The 23,232-nt window shown below is 43.3% G+C and overlaps 3 non-coding genes across 3 annotated transcripts; 1 reads left to right on the forward strand and 2 right to left on the reverse strand.

The window, feature by feature from the left end:
• Nucleotides 1-1,309: 1,309 nt before the first annotated feature.
• Nucleotides 1,310-1,392, forward strand: trnas-uga (transfer RNA serine (anticodon UGA)). The gene has a single exon. It is a non-coding gene; the product is annotated as a tRNA-Ser (tRNA).
• Nucleotides 1,393-4,910: 3,518 nt separating this feature from the next.
• Nucleotides 4,911-4,984, reverse strand: trnat-agu (transfer RNA threonine (anticodon AGU)). Its single transcript has one exon. It is a non-coding gene; the product is annotated as a tRNA-Thr (tRNA).
• A 9,382-nt stretch (nt 4,985-14,366) lies between these two features.
• trnas-gcu (transfer RNA serine (anticodon GCU)) lies at nt 14,367-14,448 on the reverse strand. Its single transcript has one exon. It is a non-coding gene; the product is annotated as a tRNA-Ser (tRNA).
• Between the last annotated feature and the right edge of the window lie 8,784 nt (nt 14,449-23,232).

A 23,232-nucleotide genomic window follows, 5' to 3' on the forward strand; every position in this document is an offset into this window, starting at 1 on the left:
AGCCAATGTCCACATATTGATGTCGCTTCGTCCTCAAAGTGAAATCATCAGTCCTTTTAGCCCAGTATAAAAACAAAGTCTTGTATTTACAAAGCGCTTTTCACGACCTCAAGACGTCCCAAAACGCTTTACAGACAATGAAGTATTTTTGAAGTGTAGTCACTGTTATATTTGTGGTAGAGTGGATAATCTGCGGATGCCAAGACAGACAACAATGTAGCTTTAGAGCAATTAATTCTGCAAAGTCTCACTTGATATTACAACTCGCACATTCGAAACGAATGTGGTAAAGAGATGCTAATATTGTTGAAATGAAATAGTTAATGTACGTCTTCACATTGCCGTACATCGGAATAGAAAAAGTGATAGGATGTACAGAATGGTGGCCGATCGGCTGTGGGTGGCACAGAATTCTGCATTGGTTGCACCCCTCTGTTATCAGTGGCTCGTTGGTCTTGGGGTATGATTCTCGCTTTGGGGATTTGCTGATTGTTGTGTGAGAGATCCCGGACGAGCCCTGCGGTGTTACAATTTTTAGTTCAAAATCACTAATTGGCTTCTCACGTCTTGTCAGCGGTGTAGTCGGCAGGATTGTCTTAATTCCAGTGCATGGAGGACAGAATGCAGATGTTCTGTCGACGACAACACACATGGAGAAACGAAAATATCACAAGATGGTGTTCAGATTGAAGCTGAATGTCAATGTATCCGAATTCACGTGAACTCATGAATGGAGAATGAAAAATGCTCCTCTGTTGGGTGGTGATCGAACCCGCGCCTCCCGCGCAGAAAGCAAGAATTTTATCACTGAAATAACAAAGTCCGCACAGCAGCCGGCGGCATGCACTCAGTTCGAAACCTGTCTAAAAGAACATACAGTCTCAGAGTTCTCCTGTCATAACCTTCTTCATTCTCTTCTGCAGCGGTGTCGGATTTGTCGCTTGCAGCAGCGATGACCCAATGATTAAGGCGTGAGACTTGCAATGTGATTTTCCAACCCAGCTTCGACGCAACACACGTGGAGAATGGAAAATGTCTCAAATGGTGCGCAGATTTAAGCTGAGGGCGAATGTCGCACAATTCACGCGATCTTGTGAATGGAGAATGAAAATAAGCCTAAACGAACCGGAAATCGAACCCCGGTTTCTCACGTGATTAATGAGAATTCTATCACCGAGACAGCAAAGTCAGCACATTAACAAGCTGTAAGTTTCCAGTTGGAAACCTGTCTGAGAGAACAAAGTGTCACAGATCTCGTGTGATAACCCTACGCATTCTGATTTATAGCTGTGCATCATCAATGTTTGCAGCTGCGATGGCCGAGTGGTTAAGGCGTTGGACTTGAAATCCAATGGGGTTTGCCCTGCATGGGTTCGAATCCTGTTCGCAGCGCTACTTTTTAATGTTTGTTCAGTGTTCAAATTAATATGAACTTGAACGAACGGACCTGGTTCGCTCCCTCAGAGAGGTGCTCCATCGCCAACGACGCTTTTAACTCGGAGCCCAATGATCTCTTGCAAAATTGCAAGACACGTGAAGGAATCTCTCCCAAGCTCCATTCTAAATTCTGCTCGTTCGCAGAACTTGACATTTATACAATTTATTTCTATGTTTTAATCTCTCCCTATCTCTGTCTCTTGACTTTGCCTGTTTTCTCCTGATGGACTTCTCAGGCATCGTGAACAGCGAAGAATGATGGAACCTGCAACACCAGCAGAGAAGGGTAAAGATGGAAAGACTGAGACGGTAGGAAAAGAAAAGGTGCAACCCAGCTGATGAATTCGTAATTAATGTCCACACATTTATGTTTCTTCCCCTCACAATGAAAAAATCAGCAATTTGAGTACAGTACACTTATGGTAGAGTGTATAATATGCGGATGTTGAGACCGACAATCGAACCTTTGCCGTGGTGATGAAAGCGCCGAATCCTAAACACTAAACCCCAAGGAAACGCTGAAAATTCTTTGCTGCCAACAAGCAGAGCAACGTGGCCTTTCCTACTTGGCCCTTTGTAATTCAGGTCATTTTCCTGCCAGACAAACTGCTGGCACAAAATGGCATTTTCTGTTCGAAATAATATCGCGACAGAGGTGATGTTCAGGCAATGACATCACCAAGTGCAAGTAGGCATGTACATGAAATGGAAAGTGAGGTAAAATACGACCACAAGCTGCTGATGGACATGTTTCCATTTCCAAAATTCACGCACTGAATGCAGCTCCTTGGAAAACTGCAAGGTCACGCAGGTCCATCATGAATCGTTTGAAGCAACTGGCAGTTTAAAGTGGCATCTCCTGCTGCTTCTGTGGGGAGTGAGAGACAGAAACTGTCGGTATTTGCGTGCCGTTTGATTTTGCACAGAACTGCACAGAGAAACAGCAAATATACCGGGGCTGTGAGATGTTCTATATTATTGATATTTCGCCACAGGAATATCCGCGGTCAGAACCTGAAAAGAAGGAGAGACAAGAGGCCTGAGAATAAACACAGAGCTGAATGAATCAGGAAAGAGCGAAAGAAAAAATAATGTCATCAGTTCCACTTTGTCTCGTGCGCAATCTTGGGAACTCCCCAATGGCCTGGTGGTGAGAATTCGGTACTCACACCGCCGCGAGGTTCGATTCCCAGTCAGGGAATTAACTTTAAAAAGAGTTATGAACTTATTAAATTAATTACATGAAGCTAATTAAATCCTGTTCGTAGTTGAATCCATGTTTTAATCACCATGAATCAATCGATAACTTTCTATTTTAGACTGAAGGCGATGTTGACGTGGTTTCCGAGAGACAGTCAAAACTTTAATAAGATTTTTATGCTTTGAATGTGATGATTTTTTTTCATTTTATAGACTGCATCTTAAGAGTGGGATTAAAAACGCAGTGGAGTCGTTGTTAAATTTAACATCAACTGGCAATTGTCGCTGTTTATCATAGGAGCACCCGAACTGGTTCTCCGATCAAGATGAAAGTAACGCAACGAGGAACATCTGATACAACACGAGAGGCATCGGGCTATGACAAAAATCCCCACCGTTTTGCTTTTCCAAATGTTTGCCTGAGGAAGGAGGAAATCTCCGAAAGCTTGTGAATTTAAAATAAAATTGCTGGACTATAACTTGGTGTTGTAAAATTGTTTACAAATGTAAAGACGCCACCGACATGATCACAGATACAAAGCGGCCACACTCTGCTTCAATGAGATGAAAGTCAAGAGCGATTTCACGGTCGAATGCAATGGCTAACACAATTCATTCAACGAAAGTTCAGGTCGTTGAGGTGCCTTTAAAGTCCTGATTGTTTCTATTGAACTTCTTCCCAAAGCATTTGAGATTCACGTGGGACGATTTGGGGACGTTATTTTCTTTTGTGCAAAAGTTTCAACTGCAGTTCAAGATCAAAATTCCTGGGACGACAGTTGTTCACAATTTATCGGTGCTGGGACCACTGCTGTGCACAATTTATCGGTGCTGGGACCACGGTTGTTCACAATTTATCGATGCTGGCACAACTGTTGTTCACAATATATCAGTGATGGGACCACTGTTGTAAACACTTTATCAGTGGTGGTACAACTGTTGTTCACAATTTATCGGTGCTGGGACCACTTTTGTTCAAAATTTACATTCATGATTTGGACACGGGAATCGGAAGTACAATTTCAAAACTTAGGGACGACACCTAATTGCGAGCTGTAGTTAATACAAAGAAAAATGCGAATAATAAAGGAAGACATTAGTAAATTTGCAGAATGGGCGTGTAAATGGCAAATTAATTGCAATATTTGTCATATACTCCCTTGCATTTTTGCCCCCCCCCCCCCAATAAATGCATGACCTCACATTTCTTCAGATTGAATTGCATTTGCCACTTTTCTATCCACCTGTCCGCTCTCTGGATATTTTCCTGCAGTCGACAGCTTTCCTCCTCACTCTCAACCACAGGAACAATTTTTGTATCATCTGCAAATTTCTTCATCATGCCCCCTACATTTCAGTCTAAATCAATGATCTGTACCATGAAAAGCAGGGACCTAGTACGAAGCCGCATGGAACCCCACTCGAAACAGCCTTCCAGTCACAAAAGCACCCGTCGACCACAACCGCTTGCTTCCTGCTGCTCAGCCAATTTTGGATTCAACTTGCCAATGTCCTTTGGATCCAATGGGCTTTTACATTTTTGACAAATCTGCCCTGTAGGACTTTGTCAAAAGCCTCGTTAAAATCCATGTTGACTACATCAATCGCGATACCCTCATCGATCCTCCTTGATACCTCCTCAAATAATTCAATTCAAACGACCATCCCTTAACAAATCCACGCTGACTGTCCTTGATTAATCCGTGCCTTTCGAAATGACGATTCATACTTCAGCTCGAGTTTAGGCCGACTGGCCTGTATGAACTCGATCTATCCCTTTCTCCGTTTTTCAACAATGGTACAACGATAGCAATCCTCAAATCCTCCTGCACGACACCTTTTGCCAGGGTGGATTGGAAAATGATGGTCAGAGCCTCCGCTATTTCCTTCCTTGCTTCTGTTAACAACCTGGGATATATTTCATCTGGGCCTGGAGATTCAGGTCGAGCGATTTGAGGACTTCTTTTTCCTCTTTGCAAACGTTTGTCCCGCAGGTCAAGATCGCAAGTCTTGGTCCAAATTCGGACTACTTCCGGCTTTGAACCTCAAATCGTGAATTATACCCCGATGCCAACGAGCCCAGAAACAAGAACGTGTCCTTGAATTAACGTGTTACAGATACATTCTCTGAGAGGTCTGTCTGTGGAATGAAAGGTACGTTTTTGAACATTCATTCTGTTATACGTTTCCTCCTGAAACCTGAACAAATCCGAACACCACATTGTGATTTTGTCGCTTTATTCCATAAATTAGGTAAAATAATGAGCTGCACAAGGCGCTGCTGGGAGTTGAACCCAGGATCTCCTGTTTACTAGACAGATGCTTTAACCAACTAAGCCACAGCACCAATTGGTGATATGGTTCACCCACCTCCTCACTAATATCTATCAGCGACACTTCACTGTTGGGGGTTCAGGCCGTTTTGTCTCTGTCCATTTCGCTTGTCCGTTCACCTGTGCATCCCGACACTGACTGCATTTCTCGCTGAGTTTATCTTTGTGTCTCCTTCAGTGAGTTGATACATGGATGATTATGTGTGATTGTATTTGTGACATTAAATAAATCAGGGCTTCAGACAATTCTCGCTCTGACATTGGAGAACTATTGAGCCGATCTTTACAGCGAAGTGTTGTTTATTGTGGTGCTGAAACTAAAAAAATCGTAAGAGGAGCAAAAAGGGAAAAGGAGAAAAACTTGTGAGGGAAAATGAGGACAACTCTCAAGGTTTTTACGAGTATATTAAGAGAAAGAAGGGAGGCTGAGAGTAATGTGGGCCGCTTAAAGACAGATGGAGGTGATATTGTAATTGAAAATCAGGAAATGGCAGAGTTGCTAAATTTTTACTTTGCATCGGTCGTCACAGAAATGGATGAGGCTAACATAGCAGAGACACGAGGAAAACTGTTAATAAATCAAGGGGATTCAGTACAAGTAAAATGATGGCAATGGAGAAAATGAGGAGGCGAAAGATCGACAAATCTCCAGGACCTGATGGTTTCCACCCCAGGGATTAAAAGGAACAGGTGGGGAAATTGTACATACTTTAGTCATGATCAATCAAAACTCTCTTGATTTCGGAATTGTTATTTAACGAAGCGCATCTTGATTGGAGGCTTCTGTTTGAGAAAGATCTCGAAGTGATAATTGAGAGACCGAAAATAAAGCTGTTTGGCAGGAGCGCTGATGCTGTCGGTTGTTCGCTGCTCTCGTGTTGCCCAATTGTTAAGCGTGCGTTACTTATTTATAGCAGTATGGGCTCCAGAAATGACCAGGTTGTGAGTTCGAGCGTCTTCTAAAACAATCAAACCTTTTACTCCGAACATTTTGAACGGAGTTCAAGGTACAAATGGTATCTTCCATAACGCATCTTGTTAACAACCAGTCGTTTTTACAATACGCTCTTGTGGGACAAACGTATGGAGGTCAACGATCGACTTCTTAGTTTTCCCATGTGGGCATTTGGGTTCCTCTGGCCTACCGTCTTTCAATAGCAAGTGCCAGTTTACTTGTTCATAAGGGGAGAGATGGGCTTTTAGCGGCAGCTCATATGGCAAAGGGGCCGGTACGAGATCTTTAAATCTAAAGAACCAAAAAAACAATTCTTCTTTTCATTAAGCCGATATTCATCGGTTGAAAGTGTCGTGTTGGGAAAATTTGGAAGAGAAATATGCTGCCTGGTTTCACTGTGTACGGGAGAAATTATTCAGCTTACAGATGTTATAACGCTGAAAGGTCGAGATGCCTTTTCCAACTCCCGTGTGGGACAAGTTCAGCTTTTGAGCCGCTGGGTAAAGTGCTATTTTAATTGCTGCTAACGAATGACAAGACATTTGGCACAAACAAGAAGAATTGTAAACTCACGAGTTCACTGTCCATGTTTCTTACATCTTGTTCAACAGAAACAAGGATTCTCCTCAACACGTTGCTGAGAATTTTATCAAACGGACGTCACCCTCGTTCGACGGCTGCAGGGATAATTCAGAGGTCTCCCATGAATATGTACGATGGGAGCTTATGTCGTATCGAGCCTGGGTAGCTCAGTCGTTAGAGTATCAGACTTTTAAAGTGGGCAGTGAGCTGAAGGTCCAGCATTTAACTCCCTGTCCAGGCTCCAGATATCGGAACAGCTGGCAAGCTGTGTCTTTGTCGGGGGACCTGAGATGTGTTGTCAAAGTTTCGATAGTATCTTGTTTCCCAGGGATGGGCAATAATGCGCTGTCTGAGGCGGTTCCCGATCAGGAACTCAACTTTACTGTATTAGTTCACTGTATTAATTTCGCAAAACTCATTCAACTCGGTAAAAAAGACGAATACTTGTTCAAATCGCCATTGATCAACCAGTAACTTTCTGTTTCCGGCTGAAAGAAATGCTAACTTTTTTATGCGTTAATTCACCAGGCCGAATTTAGGGAGTTCAGAGTGGAAGTGAAAAAGGAAATGAGAGGAAAAGAGAAATATGACTATAGACTGACGGCCAACATAAAAGGGAATCCAAAAGACTTCGACAGGCATGCATACAGTAAACGGGTAGTCAGAGGAGGAGTGAGGCCGATTAGGCACGATAAAGGAGATCTACTCATGGAGGCAGAGGGGATGGCCTGGGTACCAAATGAGTACTTTGCATCTGTCTTTACCAAGAAGACAGAGTCTCAGCAAAGGAAGTTATCGTTGAGATACTGGATGGTCTAAAAATTGATAAAGAAGAGGCACTTGAACGGCTGGCTGTACTTAAAGTAGATAAGCCACCCGGTCCGGATGGGATGCATGCTCGGTTGCTGAGGGAAGTAAGGGTGGAAATTGCGGAGGGACTGACCATAATCTACCAACATCCTTAGATATGTGGGTGGTGCCAGAGGACTGGAAAATTGCAAAGGTTACACCCTTGTCCAAAAAAGGGTGTACGATTAAACCCAGCAACTATAGGCCAGTCAGTTTAACCTCAGTGGTGGGGAAACGTTTAGAAACGATATCCCGGGACAGAATTAACAGTCAGTTGGACGAGGGTGGATTGATTAGGGAAAGGCAGCACGGATTTATTAAAGGTAAATCGTGCTTAACTGACCTGTTAGAGTTTTTTGATGAGGTAACAGAGAGGATAGATGAGGGCAATTTAGTTGATGTGGTGTATAAGGACTTTCTAAAGGTGTTTGATGAAGTGCCGCATGGGAGGCTGTTCATCAAAATTGCGGCCCATGGAATGAAGGGGGCAGTAACAACATGAATGCAGAATTGACGAACAGCAGGAAACAGATTACTGGTGAACTGTTGTTTTTCGAACTGGCGAGAGGTGTACAGTGGCGTTCCCCAGGGATCAGTGCTGGAACCACTGCTTTTCTTGATATATATTAATGACTTGGACTCGAGTGCACAGGGCTCAATTTCAAAATTTGCAGATGAAACAAAACTTGGAAGGGTAGGAAACAATGATAAGGATAGTGATGAACTTCAAAGGATATAGACAGGCTGGTGGCAAGGGCGGAGACGGGGCAGATGAAATTTAACGAAAAAAAATGCGAAGTGATACATTTCGGTCGGAAAAACGAGGAGAGGCAAAATAAACTCCAGGGCACAAATGTAAAAGCGGTAGAGGAACAAAGAGGGGTTTATGTGTACAAATCGTTGAATGTGGCAGGGCAGGTTGAGAAAGCGGTTAAAAAGCATACGGGATCTTGGGCTTTAGAAATAGATGTATAGAGTACAAAAGTACAAAAGTATAGAAGTCAGGATGAAACTTTACAACACACTGGTTCGAACACAACTGAAATTTTGTGTGGGGTTCGGGACACCGCACTTCAGGAAAGATGTGAAGGCCTTCGAGGGGGTTCCGGAAAAAAATACTATAATAATTCCAGGGATGAGGGACTTTACTCACGTGGATAGACCGGAGAATCTGAGGTTGTTCTCCTTGGAACAGAGACGGTTTTGTCGAGATTTGATAGAGGTATTCAAAATCATGAAGGATCTCGGCATGGAAGATGGAGAGAAACTGTTCCCATTGGCAGAAGGGTCAAGAACCAGAGGACATAGATTTAAAGTGCTTGGCAAAATAACCAAAGGTGACATGAGGAAAAACTTTTTTACACAGCGAGAGGTTCGGATCTCGAATGCACTGCCCGAGGGTGTGATGGAGGCAGATTCAATCATGGCCTTCAAAGGGGAGCTGGATAATTACTTGAAAGGAAAAAAAAATGCAGGGCTTCGGGGAAAGGCGGGGGAGTGGTTCTAGCTGGATTGCTCTTGCAGAGATCTCGCACGGACTCGATGCGGCGAATGGCCTCTTTCCGTGCTGTCAACTTTCTATGATTCAATTCTATGTGTCGGTTGGAATGCAAAGGGAACAGAGCGTGCCACAAATCGACACGACTCTGAGTATCCTCACAAGCAATGTATTTTAAGAGCAACTAATTCTGAAACGTCTTACTTGATAACTCAAGTCGTGCACTCGAAAGCAATTTGGTAAAGGGAGACTAATATTGGTGACTGGAAATAGTTGGTGCACAACTTGATATTGCTGTGCACCCGAATAGAAAACGAGATTGAATGGATCGAAGTGGTCTGAAAGGATGGTCGATCGGCTTTGAGAAGCAACCAACGTTTACACTGGCTGCACAACTAAAGCAACAGCGGCTCGTTGGTCTTGGGGTATGATTTTCGCTTAGGGAGTTTTATTGAGGTCCCGGGTTCAAATCCCGGACGACCCCGTATGTGTTTCGCCTTTTAGTGAAAAGTCACCAATTGTCTTCTCACATCTTTTCAGCTTTGCTGTTGGTGGAACTGAATTATATCCAGAGGATGTTTGAGCTCCAGTGGACTGAATGCCGAAGTTTCGTCGGCGCAATACACATCAAGCAAATAAAATGTCTCAAGATGATGAGGAGATTGAAACTGAATTTGGATTTTTCCCAATTCAGGCGGATATTAGATGACGGGATAGAAAGCCACATATCCAAGTTTGCCGATGACACCAAGATGGGCAGCATTGTGAGCAGTGCAGATGAAAGCATAAAATTACAGAGAGCCATTAATATAATAAATGAATGTGCAAAATTGTGGCAAATCGATATGAATTTCGTCAAGTGTGAGGTCATCCACTTTGGACCTAAAAGGATAGATCAGAGTACTTTCTAAATGGTGAAAAGCTCGAAACAGTGGAGGTCCAAAAAGACTTTGGGGTCCATGAACATACATCATTAAAATGTCATGGACAGGTACAAAAAATAATCAAAAATGTTAATGGAATGTTGGTCTTTATGTCCAGAGGACTAGATTCAAGGGGATAGGCATTATGATACAGTTATACAAAGCTCTGGTTAGACCAGACCTGGAGTATTGCCTTCAGTTCTGGGCAACGCACCTCAGGAAGGATATATTGGCTATGAAGGGAGTGCAGCGTCTATTTACTGGAATGTTGCCTGGACTCCACAGTTTAAATTACGCGGAGAGATTACACAAACTAGGGTTTGCCTCGAATTCAGTCGATTAAGTGCTGATTTGATCGAACATTTCAAAATAATAAGGAGAACTGATGGGGTAAATAGAAAAAAAAAAGATTTCCGCCCGTTAGCGTGTCGAGGACTCGGGGTCTTAGCCGAAACATTAGGGTCAGGACTTTCAGGAGTGAAGTTGGGAAACACCTCTGCAAGCAAAGGGAGGGAGAAGTTTGGAACTCTCTTCCGCAAACGGCAGTTGATGCGAACTCAACTGTTAATTTTAAACCTGAAATTGATAGATTTTTGTTAACCAAAGGCATTAAGGGACATGGGGCTAAGGCGATAATATGCAGTTAGGTTACATATCAACCAGGATCTCATTGAATTGCGCATAAGGCTCGAGGGGCGAAATAGTGTACTTTTGCTCTTCAGCTCCTCATTGTTACAGAATGATCCTGCATTGTATCGGGAATCGAACTAAGGTCTCCAGCGTAACAGGTAAGAATTCGACCCCAAGCACCATCAATGCGCGCGTTTGTAACAGCAGCATGTGTCCATTTGGAATCCGATCTGAATGAACATGCCGTTTACAGCTGCGGTGGCCGAGTGTTTGAAGCGTTGGATTCAAAATTCAATTGAGGTTTTCCTGCCGAGGTTTGAATTCTGCTCGCAGAGCTACTGTTTAAAGATCACTTCAGTGCTGAAATAGATTAATTGGAGTTAATTGACCGCATTTATCTCTCTCCCAGAATGAGAGATTCTCCAGCGAGGCTTCAAAGTTGTGTCCAATCTTCTCTTGCAAGATTTCAAGACCCAAGAAGGAATCTCTCCCAATCTGTAACATAAATTCTGCTAGTTTGCAAAACCTGACATTTATACTCTTTATTTTCTTTGCATGCATCTCTCCATCTCTCCATGTCTCTGTCTCTTGTCTCTCTGTGTTGTCCACAATGGACTTCTCAGGCTTCCTTGAACGGCGATGGCTGAACTAACCTGCAAAAATAGCAGAGAAGGGTAAAGAAAAAAAAGACTGAGACAGTAGGAAAAGGAAGGGTGCAACCCAGCTGATAAATTCGTAGCTAATGTTTCCACATTCGTGGCTTTTCGCTCTCATGGTGAATGAAAGCAACAATTTGAGTAAAGTTTACTTCTGGTGGAGTGTAAACTATGACGATGCCGAGACAGACGACAATGTCGTTTCAGAGTAATTCATTCTGTAAAGTGTTACTTGATAATACAAGTCGTACATTCAAAACGAATTTGATAAAGAGAGACTAATATTGTTGATCTGAAATAATTAGTTTAGAACCTGATATTGCTCTACATCATGTATCGTACAAGAAAGCGAGTTTGGATGGCCATGGTGTTCTGAAAGGATGGCGGATCGGCTGCGTGGCAGCGAAATTTTACAGTGGCTGCACGGCTCTGTTACCAGTTGGACTTTGGATCTGATTCTCGCTCAGCGAGTTTCACTGGTTCAAATCCCGGATGAGCTCCCTTGCGTCCCCATTTTTCGTCAAAAACCACCAATTGGCTTCTCACATATTTGAAGCAAGTGCAGAAGGCAGGTTTGACTTATCTCCAGCCGAGCATGTTTGAACACCAGAGGACAGAATGTAGAGGGTATGTCCACGAAAGACACGGAGACGAAATGAAGAGAATCTTTCAAGAAGTTGTACAGATTGAAGCCGGCACATGAATTTATCCCAATTCAGGCGATCTCATGGGTACAGATACAAAAGGTAAAGGAAGCTGCATTGGCCTGGAACCAAACCCCTGGTTTCCCGTCGGCAGGCGAGGGTTCTACACTCAACCACCAATCCACACACGGCTGCAGGCTGCACGTGTAGCGTTGGATACAAGTCTGGAACATGCAGTCTGGCAGAGTTCCTGTGATTATCCTGCGCAGTCTCCAACCGCGTGCGACCTGTAGGTGACCAAACGAGTGGGTCAAGCATGGTCTTGAAATTCACTGAGATTCGAAATCACTTCACACCGCCACTGTAAAATGGTCAAATAAATAAGAGCTGTAGTTATCAGGCAGTGTTTACTTTTTTCAGAAATAATGTAAGAATCCAGCCCTATGTACACGTCTAAGATTTCACGACATGCGACGAATTTCCTTTAAGCTGCCACCTAAATTCTGCTCAATCACAGAATTGGAGATTTATACTATTTTTCTTTGCATGTATCTATCTATCTCTGTCTGCGTTTCTTCACTTTCGCTGTTGATCCCCAATGGACTTATCAGGCTTCCTTCAACAGCCAGGTCTGCAAACCCGGGATGGGAAAAGGCTGTCGGTTCTTCGTCCAATTGTTGGATTTCGACGGGATGAGATTTGCTATTTTCCGTCTCCGTTTTCGGAAAAAATAAACCCAGATGGGATTCTCCCTCCTCGGGTCCCGTCACCTCCGGGTAATGGGAATGAACCCGATCTAGCACTCGATTTTATATCTGTATTCTCATTGTTTAACAATAAAATTATGGGGATATATTTATTTTGAGGACACATTTTAGAAATGAACACATTACAGACTTATTCGAAAACTAGAAGCACGTGGGATTAAAGGGTCGGTGGAAACGTGGGCAAGTAATTGGCTAAAGGATAGGAGGCCGAGATTAGTGGTGAACGGATGTCTTTCTGACTGGAGAGAAATATGCAGTGGGATCCCCCGTGTGTCGGTATTAGGATTATTGCTTTTCTTGTTATATATAAATGACTTGGATGTGGGAATAGGGAGTACATTTTCGAAGTTTGCGGATGATACAAAACTTGGTAACGTAGTAAATAGTGAGCCTGATAATAGCAGACTTCAGGAGGACAAAGACAGACTGGTGAAATGGGCAGTCACGTGACAGATTTAACGCCGATCAGTGTGAAGTGATGCACTTTTGGAAGAAGAACATGGAGAGACAGTATAATCTAAATGGAACAATTTATGGGGAGTTGCAAGAGCAGAGGGACCTGGGGGAGCATATTCAGTAAACAGGGCAAGTTGATAAGGTTGTTAAGAAAGCGTATGGGATACTTGGCTTTGTAAATAGGGGCATTGAATACATTAAAAAGGGAAATCATACTAATCCTTACAAATCATTGGTTCGCCCTCAGCTGAAGTATATTGTACAGATCTGGGCACCACACTTTAGGATGAAAAGGCATTGAAGAGGATTCAAAGCAGGTTGACCTGGATGACACCAGTGATGAGGGACTTCAGTTATGTGGAGAGATTGGAGAAGCTGGGATTGTTCTCCTTGCAACCGAGATGGTTAACGGGAGACCTAATAGAGATATTCAAAATAATGAGGGGTTTTGAAAGAGCGAGAAGGGAGAAACTGTTTCCTCTGGCAAGTGGGTCGGTAACCGGAGATCACAGATTGAAAATAATTGGCAAAAGAACTGGAAGGGAATTGAGAAGAATTTTTTTCACACAGAGGGTTGTTAAGATCAGGAACGCACTTCCTGAAAGGGTGGTGGAAGCCGATTCCATGCGATCATTTTAAAGGCAATTGGACATAATTGAAGAGGACTAATTTGCAGTGTTATGGGGAAAAATCTGGGGTGTGGGTCTAATTTGGACAGGTCTTCGAAAAAGCTGACACTGGCACGACGGCCGAATGGCCTCCTTCTGTGCTGTAAGATTCTATGATTCTATGATTACCTTCTGAATCATTGCAATTGAGGCTATTCAGTGTTGAGCAACCAAGAAAATTATAACCGTGATATTCGGCTTCTCCATTCCCTTATGAATATCGCAGCTTACAATGTCCATGCGGGGGTGGGACTGAATGGGGGATAGAGTGCGGAGATTGGAATGGAAGCCCAGCAAAATGAACTTGGTCTCATCAGTTTTTGTTATTTTTCCTACCAGTTGCCCGAAGCAGGCGGTAAACCTTCTTCTCGAGAGAGGATCGTCATTTCAGTTCAGAAGGGAAAAGGTATCAAGAAAATCGGGTAAAACGCACACAGAATGATCCGGGACTTACAGCACACCCCTTTTAAACAGACACAGATACGGAATAATCCGGGACAAACAGTATGTCCCTTTTTAACGGACACAGACACGGAATGATCCGGTCATAAATCTTCATTGTGGTCCATAAGTTTCTCTTACGTTGACCATAAGATTAACTTTATTTACAATGACACCAAAGTACAATCTCAACACCTTCCTGGAAGGAACTGTAGCTGATTTCAGCAAACAATGCAATACCCACGGTCTGCCGTTTCGAGAAGGATGGGTCTTCGACCAGATCTTTTGGGTGGACTGAATGAGAGAAACAAAACGTAAACAAAATAACGACGAGGATGGGATTCGAACCCACGCGTGCATAGCACCATAGATTAGCAGTGCATCGCCTTAACCTCTCGGCCACCTCGTCGCATGCTGAAATAAGCGAAAGCTCCTTTATTCAAAATGAAAATACTGGCTACGTTGCCAACCTGAAGTGAAAACTGGAAATGTGTTTATCCTCAGCAGGTCAGGCAGGATCTTTAGACATGGAAACAGAGTTAACGTTTCAGGTCGATGGCTATCACATGAGTATTCCAACTCACTCAACTTGCGCCTTGCAGATGGTTGAACGGCATTAGGGAATTAGAAGGTGAGTGACTTGGCTCAGAATATCCAGCCTCTGATCTGCTCTTGTAACCACAGTATGCATGTGGCTGGTCCAGTTATGTTTCTGGATGTTGATGGTGGGGGTTCAGCGATGTTAATATCAAATCCCCACAGAAGAGATTTACTGCAAAGATTCTAGGGATGAGGGGTATAAGTTTCATGGATAGATTGGAGAAGCTGGGGTTGTTCTGCTTGGAACAGAGACGGTTACGAGGAGATTAGATAGATGTATTCAAAATCATGAAGGATCTGGACAGAGGAGATAGAGAGAAACTGTTGCCATTGGCGGAAGGTTCAAGGAGCAGAGAACATCGATTTAAGGTGTTTGGCAAAAGAACCAAAGGTGACATGAGGAAAAACTTTTCTACACAGCGAGTTTTTAGGATCTGGAATACACCGCCGGAGGGGGTGGTGGAGGCAGATTCAATCATGGTCTTCAATGAGGAACTGAATAAGTATTTGAAACGAAAGAGAATGCAGGGCCACAGGGAAAGGGTGGGGGAGTGGGTCTGTCTGGATTGTACTTGCAGAGAGCCGGCACGGACTCGATGTGCCGAATGGCCTCTTTTCGTGCATTGACCTTTCTTTGATTCTATTCTATTTGTGGGAGGCGATGCGAAGCGACCGGAGCGTGATGTAAATCGACCTGCTCATGTCCATTCCCTGATAATAAATCCTAGTGTGATGCAAAGAAGAAATTCATAATTATGGTGCATATCTTTTATATTATACTGACAATAAGAGGTACTCGGTTCACCAGGGCGCCATTGTGCACATTGATTGATAATTCGCCGAGATCACCCCTGACAGTCCCAACACCTCCATCTGAGAAACAGTTGGGTAGCAATCCAGACTTTGCTGAATTGTGCAAAAATGTGTAAACCAGCAATGCGGAAAAGCACTTCTTATCAAAGATGGGTTTTTGGTGAGGCAGCCAAAATGGAAGGGTGCACAAATTCTGGCAGCAGTGAGATTCGAACCCACATAATTCAAAAATGGAAACCAGCATCTGAGACAGCGCAGTTACTCACGCATATGATAAGCCATTCAGATCTGATGATAAAGGTCATAGAGCTGAAACGTTCCCTTTGGTTCTTTCACCACAGGTGCTGCCTGACCTGCTCAGCGTTTTCAGCATTTTCTATTTTCATTTTTGTGATTCCACAATGGCTGTTTTCCTGAAAACACCCAATTTGACCCAAGGACGCAGCTCAAACTTCACTTTCCTCACGCGCTTAAAGTCTGCCGTTTCCGAACAAAATCTCCTCCGCGCCGAGCTTTCAAAGGACCTTTCGCTCACGGCCAATCTGTAATCGAAACCTTTTCACCGTTGCCGCTCTTTTCATTTCTCCTCATTGCTTTTCAATCGGACATTTCCACAGACCTATTAAGATCAAGTGGAACATTTCCGACTTTGCTGCACCGCCCAGTTTGCCAATAATGCACCTTCCAGCCGTCATTCGCAGCGATGCAGCGCCGCCCGTCTCTCCCGCACATCAACTGCTCGGGGAAAAGCGCCAACGACCATGAAAACAAAACCCAGTTCTTCAGTTAACATCCCCCGTGTCACAAGATACCCCATGAAAATTTCACGGAAAAGTATGCGCTGTCCTTCCGAATGCCAGCCCTGCGTTCTTCGAGCTTGTCTCTGGAGCAGACAGGCAGATCAAAATGTATCGACTGGTTTCAAGTCACAAATGAACATTGATGTGAACGGGACATGTGCCCCCGAGAAACAGCGGCCGATGGAGAGCAAACTTAAAGGCGTAAGAATGTGAAAGTGAATGTTAGAGTCGGCAAGGCCGCAGGAAAGTCTCAATGAAATAGACCATGATCGTGGAAGGAAGGAAAAGCTGGAAGAAGCGGCGGGTCTGAATTTCGGATCATCCAACAGAGACACATGGAGAACAAAAACAGGATACAGATAAATGTGCTGGAGGCAGAAAGACAAAGAAAGAAAGAAGAGGAATGGGAGAGAGGGAGGTGAAAGAAAGAAAGAGAGAAAGAAAGATAGAAGGGAGCGAGAAAATCAAGCGTGCAATACTCACCCCGCAAACGGGCGCTGCTCCCAATCGGCTACACTTCGCCCCACTGACCCTCATCCCATTCACACCATCCGACAATACACTGTCAATGCTGTGCAGAGAGACAGAGAGTATAAAGGCATGAAGACACACACACCATCCTACAATACACTTTCAATACCTGTGCAGAGAGACAGAGAGTTTAAAGATACAGAGATACTTACATACTATCCTACAGTACACATTAAATATCCGTGCAGTGAGTCAGAGAGTTTACAGGTACAGAGACACTCACAGCGTCCCACAATACACTTTAAATCATGTGCAGTGAGTCAGAGCGTTTAAAGATATAGAGAAATTCACCTTTTATTTTCAAAAGTGGCACATCCCAGAATCAAGAGAGAGCGTGGGTCAGTCTCCCTCTCCTGATAGAGCTGAGGCTTGTCAGTCAAGAGTCCCCTCCTCCCTGTTTTGGCCGTGGAGGAAGTGCAGAGTAGATTTAATAGAATACCTTCAGCCTGACGGAGGTTAGGCTGACTGGCCTGTAATTACTTGATCTATCCTATTCTCCCTTTTTGTACAACAGTACAACTTTAGCAGTCCTCCAATCCTTCGGCATATCACCTGTAAACAGGGAGGATTGGAAAATTATGGTCAGAGCCTCCGTTATTTCCTTCCTTGCTTCTGTTAACAGCCTGGGATATAATTCCTCGGGGTCTGGAGATTCAGGTGGAGTGATCTGCGGACTTCATTTTCCTTTTGCAAAGATTGTCACCGCAGGTCAAGATCACAACTTTAGGTCCAAATTAGGACTACTTCCGGGTTGAACCTCAAATCGTGAATTGTACCCTAACCCCAACGAGCCCAGAAACAAGAACGTGTCTTAAGTTAACCCGTTACAGACACATTCTATGAGAGGTCTGACTGTACAATGAAAGGGCGTTATGGAAGAGCCAATCTGATATCCGTTTCCTCCTCAAACCTGAACAAATACCAATTCCAATGTGCCATTTTGTCACTTAATTCCACAAATCAGGTAAAAATAATTAGTTGGACAAGGCATTGCTGGGAGTTGAACCCAGAATTTTCTGTTTACAAAACAGATGTTTTAACCAACTAAGCCACAGGGCCCATCCATGGTAACTTCGCCCTACCTCCTCTCACTAATATCTATCAGCGATACGTTACTGTCTGTTTGGGGTTCAGACCGTTTCATCTTTGTCTGTTTCGCTTGTCCGTTCACCTGTGCATCCCGATGCTGCCTGCATGTCTCGTTCTGTTTTTCTTTGTGTGTCCATCAGTGCGTTGATACAGGGATGATTACGTGCACTTATGTTTGTTACATTAAATAAATTCCCGGTTTAGACAATTCTCGCTCTGAAAGTGAAGAACTATTGAGATGAACTTTACAGCAAAGTATTGTTTATTTTGGTGCTGAAAATAAAAAAAACCGTAAGAGGTCCAAACAGGGAAAAGGAGAAAAACCTGTTCGGGAAAATGAGGACAACAGTCAAGATTTTTACCAGTATATTAAGTGAAAGAAGGGAGGCTTAGAGTAATGTGGGCCGCTTAAAGACAGATGGAGGTGATATTGTAATTGAAAATCAAATCCTGAAATGTAGAGTTGCTAAATATTTACTTTGCTTCGTTCTTCACAGAAATAAATGAGGCTAACATATCAAAGATATGAGGAAAACTGTAAATAAATCAAGGGGATTCAGTATAAGTAAAATAATGGCAATGGAGAAAATAATTAGATTAAAGATAGACAAATCTCCATGACCTGATGGTTACCATCCCAGGGGACTGAGAGGACTAGGTGAGGAAATTGTACATGCTTTAGTCATGATCGTTCAAACTCTCTTGATTCAGGAATTGTTCCTTTGATGGAAACAATTTCAATGTCACTCCATTATTTTGAATGGGTAGCAGAGATGATGTTGGAAATTATAGACCTATTAATCTGACATCCGTTGTGGGGAAGTTGCCAGTATCCGATGTTAGGGAAAGAAAGATTGAGCACTTGGATAAACATGAATTGATCAGAGAGAGCCAGCATGCATTTGTAAAGGGTAAGTCAAGTCTAACAAAACTAGTTGAACTTTATGAAGATGTAACTAACGTGGTGGATAATGGAGTGTCCATGGTTGTTAAATGATATTGACTTCCAGAGGTATTCGATGAGGTACCATATAAGAGACTGTTAACGACAATGACAGTGCGTGGAATTTAAGGCAACCTAATGAAATGGGTAGCGAGTTGGTTAGAAGGTGGGAGACAGAGTCCCGGTATATCAATGACATAGACGAAGGAATAGAGAGCCGTGTATCCACGTGTGTCGCTGACACCAAGATAGGTGTCACAGTGAGTCGTGCAGATGGAAGCATAAAGTTACAAAGGGAAATTGATAAATTTAGAGAGTTGGCAAAACTGTGGCAGATGGAGTAACATAGAATTGCATAGAATGTACATCACGGAAACAGGCAATTCGGCCCAACTAGACAATGCCGGTGTTTATGCTGCAAACAAGCCTCCGCCATCCCCATTTAATCTAACCCTATGAGCAAACCCTTATATTCCTTTCTCCTCCATTTGTTTTTCCAGCTTCGCCGGAAACGAATCCATGCTATTCGCCAAAACTACTCCTTGTGGGAGCGAATTGAACATTCTAACCACTCTCTGGGTGAATGTGTTCCTCTTGAATGCCATGTTGAATTTAATAGTGACTACCTTATATTCATTGCCTCAATGATTTGGAGTCCCCACCTCCACAAATGCAAACACCTTATCTACGTCTACCCTATCAAACCATTGGATAATCTTAAAGTCCTATATCAGGTCACCCCTCAGCCTTCACTTTTCTATACAGAAGAGGCCCAGTCTGTTCAAACTTTCAATATGGAGAAGTGTGAGTTCATCTACTCTGGACTGAAGTAAGATAGATCAGAGTATTTTCTAAATGGTGAGAAGCTAGGAACTGTGGAGGAGCAGAGAGATTTAGGGGTCCAAGTACAGAAATCGCTAAAAGCCAGTGGAATGGTAGAACAATTAATTTAAATGCCTCATGGGATGTTGGCCTTTATCTCAAGGAAGCTGGTATTCAAAGGGCGGGGGGGGGGGGAGAATGTTGCAGATAGAAATCTCTGCTGAGACCCCACTTAAAGGACTGCATTCAGCTCTGGGCACCAGATCTCAGGAAGGAAATATTGGCCTTGGAGTGGGTGCAGCGCCGAATGACCAGAATGATACCGGGGCTAAAATGGTTAAAATATGACGACAGGTTATGCGGAGGTCGGTCCTCATTTTTCTCTTATGGATCCGGCCCCATCCGTTTTCTGTGGACGGGAGCGCGTCTGATACTAAGTCAGTCAGAATCGGATGCAAATCACATAACCCGCACAGCGGATCTGGAACTGGCGACTGGTTTTACATTGAGTCTTTTTTATGGGATAGGCTGTACATTGTTTGTATAATAATAATAAGTTGGATACAATGAAGGTTTTTTCATTTATTTCCCATTTCCATCCGCACCAGTTTTACATAGTAAAAGGTAACAATGTTTAAGGGATGTGATGTGCAGTGTTGGTGGAATCACTGTATTTTAACTTGATACATTGAAGAATCTTTTGTCTATCCCAGGCTCTTACCTCAGGTTTAGATCCTCACCGAGTTTAAAACCAGTCACTCACTGATATAAACAAACCAGTAACAACACCGAAATCTCAGCGGGTATATTTGTTCCGATACTAAGTGACGGTCCCAATTTCCACTGAAATTCTCGATCAGCAAATACCAGAGGCTGTTTTGGGTTTGACAAACTGTGAAACAGATTGTTTTAAAAGCCGGGAAGAGGAAAAAAATGGTTATTGATATGAAGTGTTATATATTAACTCTTTCTGTTTCCGATTTACAATTTATCTTTGTGTGTGACTGACAGGAGAGGCTATAACGGAGCCCAGTGACTGGGTAACGAGCTGCACTGAATTATTGTCCTGTGTTACAGACCGGCTCGTTAGACCTGTTCATTCCGTCTCATCTCATTGTCAGCAAACGGGAAATTACTGAAGTTAAGGCTGGTGAATAACAGCTCGAAATATCAATCCTCTCCACCATTGGGGTCAGAGTCTTCCGAAAAACAGGGATTTTCACTCGTACAAATTTCATCCACATTTTCTGCTCTTCATTTCTCTGATCTGTTTGATGCGGCTTTCCCTTCAATTCACGACCTACAGGAAAAACCCGATTTCATCATCGATTTTCTGGTCAAGAGGTATGGTGAGATTTCAAATAATTGAAATCGACCCTTATTAACGCCAATATCGTCACCTACAAGTTTGACAAATGCAAAGCGGCTTCACTCACGGTTTTGCTGCACAACTCGTTCAAAGATACTGTCGGTGATTGGAGGGTCTTTGAAGTGATGACACGAACATAACAGTTCGCGCTGCCATTTTCCTCAAGACGCTTCAGATTCATGTGGAATGATTTCGGTCTGGCGGTTAAATCCGTTCCCTCTTCACAAATCCCCCTTTGAACCCGTATCCTTTAGTATTTTTGATAACCGATACCAAATCGCTTTGTCCTGTACTGTACATTACTTTTTAAATATTACAGATAAGCAGAGCACTTGAGCTGTCACAGCTGTGACTTTGACTTTTCTCCCTCTCCTCTCGATCTCCCCGGTAACTGTCACTAACCACAATCTTCTGTCACACTTCTCCATCAGAAAGTTCCGAGCCTCGGTTTTCAAATGAAATAACGCCCATCTCTTCAATCTCCGACAGCCCAGAGAGAGTTTCTTAGTTTCATTTCACACTTTATCCAAATCCTCCTTAAAGCACCATCAAAAGTTGTCCTTTAGTTAATAATAAGATCAATAAAAGTTCTTATCTTCTGGGGTTTGGTTTCAGATTCCAGGGCTTTTAAAGTTTACTGCGGATATTTATCGAAGCGCATCTTGATTGGACGCTTCTTGGAGAAATCGGAGAAAGATCACAAAGCGATAATTCAGAGACGGAAAATGAAGCTGTTTGACGGGAGCACTGATCGGACCGATTGTGCGCTGCTCTTGTGGCGCAAGCGCTCAGCGTGCGGTACTTTTATGAACTCCAGAAATGCCCAGGTTGTGATTTTGAACCTCATCTGGAACAATCGAACATTTTGAGTTCAAGGTGCAACTGGTATGTTCCATAACGCATCTACTTCTTAGTGTTCCCATGTGAGCACTTGGGTTCCTTTGGCCTACCGTCTTGCAATAGTAGGTGTGAATTTATTTGTTTATAGGGGGAGAGGGAGAGATTAGCGACAGCTGATATGGCAAAGGGGCCGGTACGAGATCTTTAAATCTAAAGAACTAAACATACAATTCTTCTTTTCGTTTAGCGGATATTCATCAGTTGGAAGTTTCGTGTGGGGAAAATCTGGATGGGAAATATTCTCCCTGGTGTCACTGTGTAACGGGTGAAATTATTCAGCTTACAGATGTTAATACGCTGAAAGGTCGAGAGGCCTTTTCCAGCTCCCGTGTGGGGCAAGTTTAGCTTTTGAGCCGCTATAGAAAGTGTTATTTTAATTGCTGCTAACGAATGACAAGACATTGTTAAATAATAGCTGCATCATTAAATAAATTTAAAACAGAAATAGACAGTTTCCTAGAAGTAAAGGGAATTCGGGGTTACGGGGAGCGGGCAGGAAATTGGACATAAATTTAGATTTGAGGTTAGGATCAGATCAGCCATGATCTTATTGAATGGCGGAGCAGGCTCGAGGGACCGATTGGCCTACTCCTGCTCCTATTTCTTATGTTCTTATGTTCTTATTTGGCACAAACAATAAGAATTGTAAACTCACGAGTTCACTGTCCATGTTTCTTGCATCATGTTCAACAGAAACAAGGATTCTCCTCAACACGCTGCTGACAATTTTATAACAGGACCCTCACCCAATTTCGACGTCTACGATGGATAATTCAGAGTCCTACAATGAATATGTACGATAGGAACTTAACAAATTGCGAGCCTGCGTAGCTCAGTAGATAGAGCAACAGACTTTTAAAACGGGTAGTGATCTGAGGATCCAGTGTTCTGGTTGTAAATTTTGAAACAGCTGGCAAGTTCTGTCTTCGCAGCGGAGCAACAACTACGGGACAGACGATGCCTGCGATGTGTTGTCAAAGCTTCGGTGTTATCTTGTTTCCCAGGGATGGGCAGTAATGCGTTGTCTGAAGCGGCAATGGCAGCTTCCTGCCAGCAACGTGTGATCGGACAGGCGGCCTGAATGCTGTTGCTCTCGTGGCCTCACTCAATGCGGGAGCTGGGGAACATCGAACATCGAAAAACTGATCTGTTTGTTGCCGCGGCTGCAATGCAGTTTATAACTGTATTTATAAACCGAGGCAGCGCTGCAGGATCCTTTAATGACCTCTCATAAATCAACTGAAAACAATCGCAATGTGCAGCTTTGAGAGGGGCTTCCTGCACAGTCGGGGCATGAAACGTGAATGAGGGCGAGACACTGTCTGT

Source organism: Heptranchias perlo, chromosome 20, assembly GCF_035084215.1.
Source record: "Heptranchias perlo isolate sHepPer1 chromosome 20, sHepPer1.hap1, whole genome shotgun sequence".
Classification (NCBI taxonomy): domain Eukaryota; kingdom Metazoa; phylum Chordata; class Chondrichthyes; order Hexanchiformes; family Hexanchidae; genus Heptranchias; species Heptranchias perlo.